This window comes from Corvus brachyrhynchos, unplaced genomic scaffold (assembly GCF_000691975.1).
Source record: "Corvus brachyrhynchos isolate BGI_N302 unplaced genomic scaffold, ASM69197v1 scaffold1, whole genome shotgun sequence".
Classification (NCBI taxonomy): Eukaryota; Metazoa; Chordata; class Aves; order Passeriformes; family Corvidae; genus Corvus; species Corvus brachyrhynchos.
Genome location: NW_008237222.1, coordinates 1,761,224 through 1,771,552, shown reverse-complemented (window position 1 = coordinate 1,771,552; position 10,329 = coordinate 1,761,224). Strand labels below are relative to the sequence as shown.

The 10,329-nt window shown below is 43.0% G+C and overlaps 1 protein-coding gene and 2 long non-coding RNA genes across 6 annotated transcripts in view; 2 read left to right on the top strand and 1 right to left on the bottom strand.

Annotated features, from left to right (window-relative positions):
• Positions 1-4,570, bottom strand: part of FLRT2 (fibronectin leucine rich transmembrane protein 2) — a 63,230-nt gene extending 58,660 nt beyond the window's left edge. For 2 of the 4 annotated variants that reach the window (XM_017728958.1, XM_017728959.1), the window contains exon 1: positions 2,014-3,262. The gene's annotated coding sequence lies outside the window, so the exon portion shown is untranslated. Of the gene's footprint in view, positions 1-2,013; positions 3,263-3,384 lie in introns of those variants that run through there. The other 2 variants (XM_017728955.1, XM_017728956.1) reach the window with 2 other exon arrangements.
• Positions 7-1,602, top strand: LOC108445386. Its single transcript, XR_001860209.1, has 2 exons — positions 7-559; positions 1,518-1,602. It is a non-coding gene; the product is annotated as an uncharacterized LOC108445386 (long non-coding RNA).
• Positions 4,571-5,339: 769 nt separating the features above from the next.
• Positions 5,340-10,329, top strand: part of LOC108445385 — a 31,635-nt gene continuing 26,645 nt past the window's right edge. Inside the window, exon 1 of the long non-coding RNA XR_001860207.1 lies at positions 5,340-6,251. This is a non-coding gene — a long non-coding RNA (uncharacterized LOC108445385). The remainder of the gene's footprint in view (positions 6,252-10,329) is intronic.

The window sequence follows — 10,329 nt, the reverse complement described above, 5'->3', positions numbered from 1 at the left end:
GGTGAAAAACTCCCCGAGCTGCCGTTCTGGGAGATGCCCTCTCTAGCAATAATTACAGCCGTGCTCTCCACCAACATGGCGATATTTCATGTGCAGCCGCCGCCAAGCTCGCCTCCCCCACCCTCTTATTTTCCTTTCCGTCCTCTCTTGCTAACTTTTAGATAGGCAGTACCATTATACAACAAATACAACACAGAATAAAAGAATCTCCAACCCTCAGGGAAGAGACGGACCTCCTCTAGTATTATGTCTGATTTTCATAATCGGTCATAAAGACTTAAAAACCGCTGGAGAAACCGCCTTTTGCCCTAAAGCGGTAACAACACCCACTCCTCCCACCTCCCTATTTCTCCTGTGCACATTCAGTGCGTGTGTATACGAGTGTGTGTGTGTGTGTGTGTGTGTGTGTGTGTGCCGGGCTGTCTGCGCTTGTTTTGGAGTAACCCTTTCCCCGCTGTCCAGCTCCCTAGTAGGCTACCGCCTTGTCCTGGCAAGTCCACTTAGAGACAAGGCTGTTTAATACCGAGAAGCACTTGAGCGATAGGATACAGCCGTCAAGGTAGGACGTGGGGTGTGCGAAGAGAATTTGCCTCAAACTCCTCCATTAGTAAAAAAAAAGCACAGCTTTAACTGCAAGCTACTTTAAGAAATGGGCTGGGGAGGGATGGAGGAGAGGGAGCTGATCAATGCCATGTGTCGAGGAAACAGAAAAGGGAACCGAAATGCCTCGGGGTTGGCTTCCCCCTCACCCCTGGCTGCTCCGTGGCTTCTATTTGCTCGGCCGTACCTCAAAAGCTGACTCACTCGCCATTAGCTCGGCGCCTCCTTCGCCCTTCGCTTGGGGGGGCTAAACTACTCACGACTTCAAAGGCTCGATAAAGCCGTACCGAGGAGTCCCGGCGAGCGTCAGCCCAGCCGCGGCGTGCTCGGCGCAGCTCCTGCCCCAGCACTCGCCCTGCCCTCCACGGGGGCTTCGGAGAGTCCCGGCTCATGGACAGCCCGGAACCGAGCCGAGCCGAGCCGCGCCGCCTGCTCGCTCGGAGAAGGACTTGTGCCTTCACCTACGCGGAATGATGGGGGTGGGGAGCGAGCACGGAAGGGGGAGAGCAGGTAGCCCGGCATTTCTCACGGGACTCAGCAAGAGGAAGGGAGTTAAGGACGGGACCCCACTCCTCTCCCTGCTCTACGCCCCCAGGATGGAGGGGAGGCAGCCCGGGGCCCTCCACAGGTCCCAGCCGGCCGGGAAGAAGAGGGTGTGACACGGGTCAGTCCCGCGGTCAGAGCCTTCATCCCAGCCTCGGAGCAGGGGCTGCTCTGTAGTTGAGTCTGCTCGCAGCTGCCAGCTGGCCCCGAGGGATGAAAGGATCAGGAGCCCCGTAGAGTACAAAGGCTAATGAACAACCTTTTTCAAAGGCCGTTCTAGGTATTTTTTGACTTTTTAAGATAGATCTTTCTTTCTTTCTTTCTTTCTTTCTTTCTTTCTTTCTTTCTTTCTTTCTTTCTATTTTATTTTTAAGCCTCTGCATACTTTTCAGAGCTCTTATTTGAAAATGATTTATATCTCCGTCATGAAGCTGATGGAGGACCAGTGCATTTTCTGGCAAAAAAAAAACCTTATGAAGCTGATGGAGGACCAGTGCATTTTCTGGCGAAAAAAAACCCTCAACCCTTTTTCTCATATTAAGTCCACCTGTCCCTCTGTTTTCCACGTCTCCGATACTAGCAACTTGTCGTCAGCACAGAAGGCAGAGCTGGCCATTGTCGATCACAGGTGTTTCTGCCCTCTGTGCCCCCAATCACGGAGGAAAGTGGGAATGTTGAAAACTTCTGCAAGGCTGCAGGCAGTTGCCCTGCTCCACAGTCTCAGAGGGACTAGGCGGAATTATTCCTGTTCCTCTCCCTGTCCCCGGACCCTCAACCAGCTCATACTTCAAATCAGTGAATGATACTCAGTACACGTTTTGGTCAAATCAAGATCATGTCAATGCAGAAAGTGACTTAATCAGGCGTTACCTGCTCCTGCGGAAGTGGGTTTCTTCTCGGTAGGTCACCCAAAGCCCACCGGGTCCGGCAGGTTGAAAGGGGAGAAAGTGGCAGAACAGCTGGGCTCCGGCATGATACTGTTTTAAGGATCACCACCGAGGTCTCTGTTTTCCATAGCTGCCAACGGTCACCAACAGCCAAGGTTTCTCTCAAGGAAGGGGAGAAAGAAATTATCTTCCCAAATTGCTCTCCAGTCGGTCATTTGACCCTGACACCCACCGATGACACTGAAGAACACCCCGTTGAAGCTGCTAAATGCCTCGTAATTTCCTGTCTTCTCTTCCCCCGGGCGGCCCCGGCGCACCGCCGCCGAGCGATCTTATCGCCGTGCGATCATTATTCACCGGTGACAACCAGAGATGCAGCGCTCCTAAGTGAGGGTGACAGATTTCAAACGCGGGGCTGCAGCGTATCCAGCCTCAGACATATTCTTCCTCAAACTTTGCCTAGCAAGCAAGTCAGCGGCTTAACCCTTTGCAGCTCCTTCTCTCGCCCGGAGACCGAGACCCCAGCAGCGGGGAGTGCTGGTTTGGGGGGAATGCAGGACAACGCGGCTACTTGGCTGGGGATTCTTTATTACGTGCCGTTTTCTATTCTTGGTTATTTTCACTTGAAACAGATGAGAACAGCCAACTCTAGGGAGCAGATGGAGGGCTGGATACTTTTCTGTGATTAGGAGCTGGAAAAATCCTCTTGGCAAAGTAGATCGCTGGGGACTCACCTGTGGTCCCCTTTGTCACCGAGTCTGCAAACTCATCTGCATGGCATGAATTCCTCTCATACACATATACAGAGCTTTTACACTTTCCTCAGCGTGCTGAGGTTAAAAGTACAACTCCAAAAGTGCCATTTCACTCAGATCTCCAGATTCAGCTCTTTTACAGGTTATTAACTACAACAAAGAAAGGAGCAAGTGAGAAAGAAACATATTTTCAGGAAAGAAAGAAAAAAAAAAAGAAAAGCCTTTTTCACACATGCACTTTGTAGTCAAAGGAAATATTTACCACCACCAAACTCTAGCATGTCAGAACACGCTTCCTCCTAAGCACAAGAAAGCCTTAAAACTAAGAGAAAAGCATGTGCAATTCAAAGATTAAATGAAGTGCTTGAAAGCCTTTCCAAGTGTGTACCACCAGCCCAGAGCCCGATGTCAAGACAACATCAAGACAACCGGGAAACAAGATTTAACAAACTCCATTGGTTGCCTCATATTCATTTAGATATATTTTCAGTACATTATGATGTTTCTGTCACCCTTTTCTGCCCCCACCCTCCCCCCAAAAAAAAAAAAAAAAAAAAAAAAAAAAAAAAAAAGGAAAGAAAAGAAAAGGGGGACACGACCTCTGACTGCAGCTGGTGTTCCGGGAGCTCCTTCCAGAGCCCCCGTGGTCATGCTGTAGGAAGGATGCAGAGGGTAGATGTGTATGAATGGGAATTTCACTGCTTTCTTCATTAAACGTATAAGATAAGGCTGGACAAAGGAGAAGAAGAATCCTACACTAAGCAAAAGGACAGAAAAAAAATTCTCCTCCCACCCACATTTCTAGGTTCCGATTTTAAGCACAAAAGGCAAATAAACCTCCTTTGAAGAACAACCCCCAGCCTCACTCAGAAAAAAACCCCAAAACTCCCCCAAAACTGACCCTTTAGGCATCACATATATCCTTGTCCAGTTTGTAACAGCGGGTGAAGTGAGTGGAGACCGTGAATAGCCCTGTCCGAGGGAGGTTTCGCAAGCAGGAGGAGAAGCGCTGCCGCAGGTGCGCAGCGGGAGCTCCGCGGGCGCGGAGCGGGGCCGCCTGCACGTCCCGCGGCGCGGCCAAGGTGGCAGCAGAGCACAGCGGTAGGAGGGATGCTCGGCGGCCACCGGGGGACACTTCCCCCCCTCGCTCCTTCCATCACGCTCTGTTTAAACTGCTGCACACCCCTTCCCTCTCTTCCCCCACTCAACGTAATCTCGGTAATAGTCTGATTACTTGGACTTTAAACAATTTTTCCCCTCACAATCACCACACTATAAATGTGTCAAGGATGTATTTATTTATTTATTTGCTAGCAAACCGCTTTGCACGGTTGGAAAGCTGTAAACTGAAAGGAGAATATAGAAATATATTCTCTTTAAATTATCTGTGATCATACAAGATGGCTAGCCTGGAGTGATGGTCCACTGATCCATAATACAACCTCACTTATTTTATAGAAAGTGTAAGATGGGGTAACATTAAGAAATATAAAAATGAAAGTGTCTTTTTAATATTTTTTTTCTTCCAGCTATAGTCTTAGATTGATTTCTGTGGCTTGCAAGAGAGAGGGTAAAAGAAAATGGAAACAATTTTGTAACTGCGAGGTTGGTCTAAATACTGAATAATCTCAATTTTTGTCAGTAATGTAAAATTTTACTTCAGGCCTTCATGCAGCTGACAGAAGGGAAAAAAATCACTAAGTATATTCTTCATCACATTTTGGAAAATCAGCTTATTAAAAAAGGTTTGGAGGTGGGAAAGGAAAGGAAAGGAAAGGAAAGGAAAGGAAAGGAAAGGAAAGGAAAGGAGATGGGGAAGGAAAGGAGATGGGAAAGGAAAGGAAAGGAAAGGAAAGGAAAGGAAAGGAAAGGAAAGGAAAGGAAAGGAGATGGGAAAGGAAAGGAGAAGGGGAAGGAAAGGAAAGGAGATGGGGAAGGAAAGGAAAGGAGATGGGGAAGGAAAGGAAAGGAAAGGAAAGGAAAGGAAAGGAAAGGAAAGGAAAGGAAAGGGGAAGGAAAGAAAGAAAGGAAAGGCACGAAGAGAGAAGGAAAGGGGAAGAAAGGGAAAGGAAAGGAAAGGAAAGGAAAGGAAAGGAAAGGAAAGGAAAGGAAAGGAAAGGAAAGGAAAGGAAAGGAAAGGAAAGGAAAGGAAAGGAAAGGAAAGGAAAGGAAAGGAAAGGAAAGGAAAGGAAAGGAAAGGAAAGGAAAGGAAAGGAAAGGAAAGGAAAGGAAAGGAAAGGAAAGGAAAGGAAAGGAAAGGAAAGGAAAGGAAAGGAAAGGAAAGGAAAGGAAAGGAAAGGAAAGGAAAGGAAAGGAAAGGAAAGGAAAGGAAAGGAAAGGAAAGGAAAGGAAAGGAAAGGAAAGGAAAGGAAAGGAAAGGAAAGGAAAGGAAAGGAAAGGAAAGGAAAGGAAAGGAAAGGAAAGGAAAGGGGAAGGAAAGAAAGAAAGGAAAGGCACGAAGAGAGAAGGAAAGGGGAAGAAAGGGAGAGGAAAGGGAAGGGAAGGGAAGGGAAGGGAAGGGAAGGGAAGGGAAGGGAAGGGAAGGGAAGGGAAGGACATTTAGAATAGCAGACAATGAGTTATTAATATATTGTTATATTTTATTGAATTCTAAACAAAATGAAGTTATAAATATGTTCCTTTCCACTTCAATAAAACAAATGAAGCACTTAACTAGAACTCCATTCGGCTGGGAAGCACACATACCCAATATGCCCTTTCCCTGAGCTCTCACCTCTATGGTGAGCTTAACATGAAATACCATACTCGTTCTGAAACAAAGTTTGGCAGAGTTTGTCATATGACTCAAATAGTAAACTTCTACCATTTTAGAGTTTTGGGATTGGATTTTATTTCCAAATAAAATGAATTAGAAAACTTAGCTATGCCATTAGACTGCTCTTGTTTGTCATGTTTCTCATCAGTGCTTTCTTTCCTCCCCCTTTCCATTCAGCCCATTGTTACTTCCTTTTTTTATAGTTGTATATTCTGTTAGGTATCACCTTGTCATTGTATGCATAAGGCTTTGGGTTGCTGCACGTCGTAGCCTTAACCTAATAGAGGTTCTCTCTTCTTTACCCAAAGGGATTTTTGCATTTAGCATTTGACAGTTTTATGATAAACTATTTCTATGGGTTGCCTTTGGCATTCGGCCATCCTTCACTGCCTGATCCCAAAACACATGGAAATCTGTGAATCTTATAGATCTTTTTTGTTTTGTTTTGTTTGGGGTTTTTTTTGTTTGTTTTTTTGTTTTCAGAACTGAGGAGGAAGTTCCAAAGTTTCCTGTTTGGGACTACTTGCCAAGCTGATTTCCAATGAAACCAGGCTATAAGCTGCTTAAAATATTTTGATTTTTTTTCCCCTTTCCTTCCGAACACCTGAGAGATTCATGTTAAATTTTCTTAAAATTAAAACAGATCTACCCAGATGCCAGCCAATAGACATGCTGGAAATGGATAAATAGGTAAGACAGGAACACTGGACTGCAACACTTTTTTTATATTTCAAACAATAAAAAGTAAACTTTTCTGACCAAGTTTTTTGACCAAAATAAATTATGAAAAATTGCATTAGATATTATGCTATCTTATTTTAAGCAAAAAGTCTATAAGGAAGATAAGATTCTGTGTATATATTGATGTTTCTCACCTTAGTTTTCATGCTGACAACAGTTGCACAAATAGAGATCAATCCAATCAACAGTTAGTTGAACTTGATAAAATTAAGATAATTAAAGTGGTTAAATCATGACATAAGAATCCAGCAGTCATTAAATATTGTTATGCATTGTTTCTTTGTGGGTTTGTTTGGTTTTTCTTGTATAGACAATGCAAGGGAAAAGGGAATAATGAGAAAAATTAAAATCAACACATATATGAAAAAAAATTATGATTGATCTAACTGCCTACCATGGCTAGAGTGGAAGGCATAAGTAAAACCTTTTAAATAACACACAAATAGCCAACATAATTTTTTTCTTTCACATTTTCTAAGCGTAATCATTAAGGTCCTTTCCATTGTCATAGCCAGCTTTTAAAATAAAGGCGTATCTTCCGTCTCTGGTTCTCTCACTGCACCTTTATGCTTCTGGAAAAAATAATCCACACCCTTCTATCAGACAAACTCTTGCTTCACTATATAGAGCTGAAACACCTCAGTGAAAGTCACACAGCATTCATTAAGTTGCCCCTTATGCATTCAATGCTCTTCTTTTTTTCTAAGTGGAGAAGCCTAGAAGGCAGACTATTAATCTACTGTAGAGAAAGCATCCCTTTCTGATTTCAAGGCTATCTACCCAGTCTCCCATGGGAGCTCAAGAGCTCACTCATTCTAATTTCCTACTGATTAAAAATCAGATTTATTTGTACTTTCTTATCCACAGGTTTGGCAAACTCAAATAATTCTCTCACTTTTGTCTCTGTCAAGTCCATTTCCGTAACTTTTTGTATTTTCAAGGGTATGGTTACAATTTTGACAGAGTGCCTCTAAATGATCAAAGAAGAGCAAATTTTCTTTCAGCTCGATAAACATGAATGAACATTAGAATTATGAGAAAATATAAAAGTTGGACAGGAGAACATTATTTTTAAAAAAATTAGCCTGGTCCAAATCTCTAAATATTATTTAAAGAGAGAACATTAAAAAATGATACAATTTATAATATAGACCCCAAGGCTCATGGCACAGCTTTAGCTTTATATTTTCTTGATTTCCATCCATGGCTTTACACAAGGTCAGCAAACTTTGTTCTACAGTATTTCAAAATACTTCAAGTTCTATCTGACAACTGTTAACCCTCTTTCAATTCCAGTATCAGTTAATTATGTGTAATAGGATACAAGGGAGAATGCAAATTTTCTATTGAAATGTATTGACTTTTGCCTTTTCTGGATTAATCCCTAGATTCTGATAAACTGGTAACATCATTTGGTAAAGCCTTTTCTAGTCTTTCTTGTTTATTTATTTTAAAACATATTGTTGTAAGAAGGATAGGTAAAAAGGAAAACTGGTTTCAATTACCTGAAGAAAAAGTTATAAAGATGTTACCCTGACCTTCAGGGTCAAGAAGGAGAGGCTACATGATTACACCTCCAAACTCAGAAATAAATGAGCAATAATCTTTGCATGCTGGTGCACCAAGAGGTCCCCTTCCCAGGGGCTATTACTAGAGGGCAGAAAAACATTTCACCATGGTACAGACCGATTACCTGAAAGGAAAGAAAAAAAAAGTCTAGGCAGATGGTATATGTTTTGAATCCTTATAAATTGGCACCAAGCTTTCAGGTCTTCAAGAGGATTTTGAGGCAGTGAAAATATCTTGTGAAACCATTTGTCTTGCTCTTTAGCAGTGCAAAGCACCCACATCACAGATTTGTGGACTGAGGGGGATAGGAAGGTTGTCACAGCAGTCAACAACTTCAACTCTTTCAAAACATAGGGCACCAGATTAATCTTGTTCAGACCTAAAACTTTTTCTTAGGATTTAGTAAAAGAGATTTTATGCCACTTCAATAATCTCTTTATGAACAGGAAGGCACTGCCTTTTAGACTTAAGGGAAATGTTGTCAGGAGGAACAAAGACCTCTGATTAGATCTACTGAACCAGTGAAAGGTGCCCATCCAGGTAACCGTGGCCAGAAAGAGAAGGGACGTGCATTTATGAGGGACATGTGCTATGTTGAAATAGAAATGCAGTGCTAAAAGTTATGAGGCTGCTTACTGATTGATGCCATGAAGAATAAGGTGCCTAGTGCCAGTAGATTTTTTTATATCATTCCCATAGTATAGCAGAACTGGGAAAGTCTAAATTTGTTTCACCAATGGGATGCTGAAGGAACCTTCTGGTGAGAAAACTCATCTGCCAAATTGCACCAGGATTGCAAATTTAGGGTGAACTTAATTCAGCTAGGAGTCATTGTTAGGAAATTCCATTCCTCTTGTGGAATTCTTGCTTTCCATTCAGCAGACTTTGCAATTCTCAAGACCTTGAACAATGCCTGAGGAAAGACCAATTTTGCCTTTTATATATACTGTATACAATTCAGCTTCTGAGGGAGCACTGACCAGCTATATGCAAAGATAACAGCACATGGGAAAGTCTTTTCTGGATCATATACAGACATATATATATATAATTGTCTTGCAGAATTAATAATTAAGTAATTGAGGTTTGCTTCTTCTTTGCTTTTAACTCAAGCAGACCCTTCCTCAGTTCATGATGAATTTTCTATTCAGTTAATTCTGCTTACTTGGTGGTGACAAATTGCACTGGAAATCTACCATGAGCTTATTTAGTTAAACACACCACGCTGAAAATGTCCTAGGTGGAGTAGTTTTGAAGAAGAGCCAGGAATATACCCCCAGGATAAATGGAACTTTTTACTTGCATCATAAAATGATCCTCCTTTCTGTGCCTCAGGCAGAAAGAATGCTAAGAAGTTAAGCTATTCTGTTTGCTCGGGTTAGAGAAGACAGTGCCATCCTCCCTGAAGAGAATGAAGCAGCTTGAGTGTGTAATCATTTATTGGTGAATTTTACTAAGTCCAAATAATGAGTTGGAGAGAGGAGAGTTTTCAGGTTTTGGCTCATTCATTTTCATTTTGAAGCATATGCATATTCGTCAGCATTTGTTCATCACAGAGACAGATTTCTGCATGCTCAGAGAAGCTGGGGCTTCACTATAGGAACATCTTTGGAATTTGTTTCCTGCATTTGTCAAACACAATTTTTATCAACCACTATTGAACAAAATAGGCTAACTATACACTTTTGTTGTCATTGTCCTTGGATTTCTCTGTTTTCAAAGGTCATTGTTGGCTATTGAACACTCCTATGGCCAGTCTTAGCATTCTTACAATTTTCAGCTTATTGCTGGACTTGTTGTAGGGAGCAGCAAGAAAAAGGGAGGATGAGCTGGAAGTCAAGGGTGATCCCAGAAAAAGGCAGTGCCCTCGGCCAGTCCTGCAGATGGGAGGCAGGGTGGACAAAAAAGGGGGCTTGGTTCATTAATATTCCCAGACATGCCAGGATGGAGAGTCAGGCTCAGGGTTCACAGAGGACTGGAGACAAGGCTGGAAAGAAGGCTATCATGCCTGTCCAATGCCCATCCAGAAGACAGGACTGGAGACCTGCACACCTCCAGCAAGTGAGTGCCTCTGGTGCCACCCCCAAGGTGACACAAAGCCCCTGCACCAGAGCAGAGCTGGAGAGAAGGAGTGCGGAGGGGGGGCTGCCAGGGAAGGATGGACTGCATCAAGGCCCATGGATTCCCCCAGGACTCTGGTTTTATGACACTAGCCACCAGTAACTGCACACCCGACTTACTAAAAACGTGTAATACTTGCTGAATACATAACATCAGCTCTCTGAAGGGCCATTTCATAAACTCACAAACAAGCTCCAGCTCTTTCCTCCGACAATAGTTCGTTTTACCAATCCATACTATCCATACTGCATAGCCTATTGCATTACATATTTGAAAGACAGAATTTTTCATCTATATATGTGTTAAGCTCTTTTCAGATGCTATCAGTGCTTCTCTT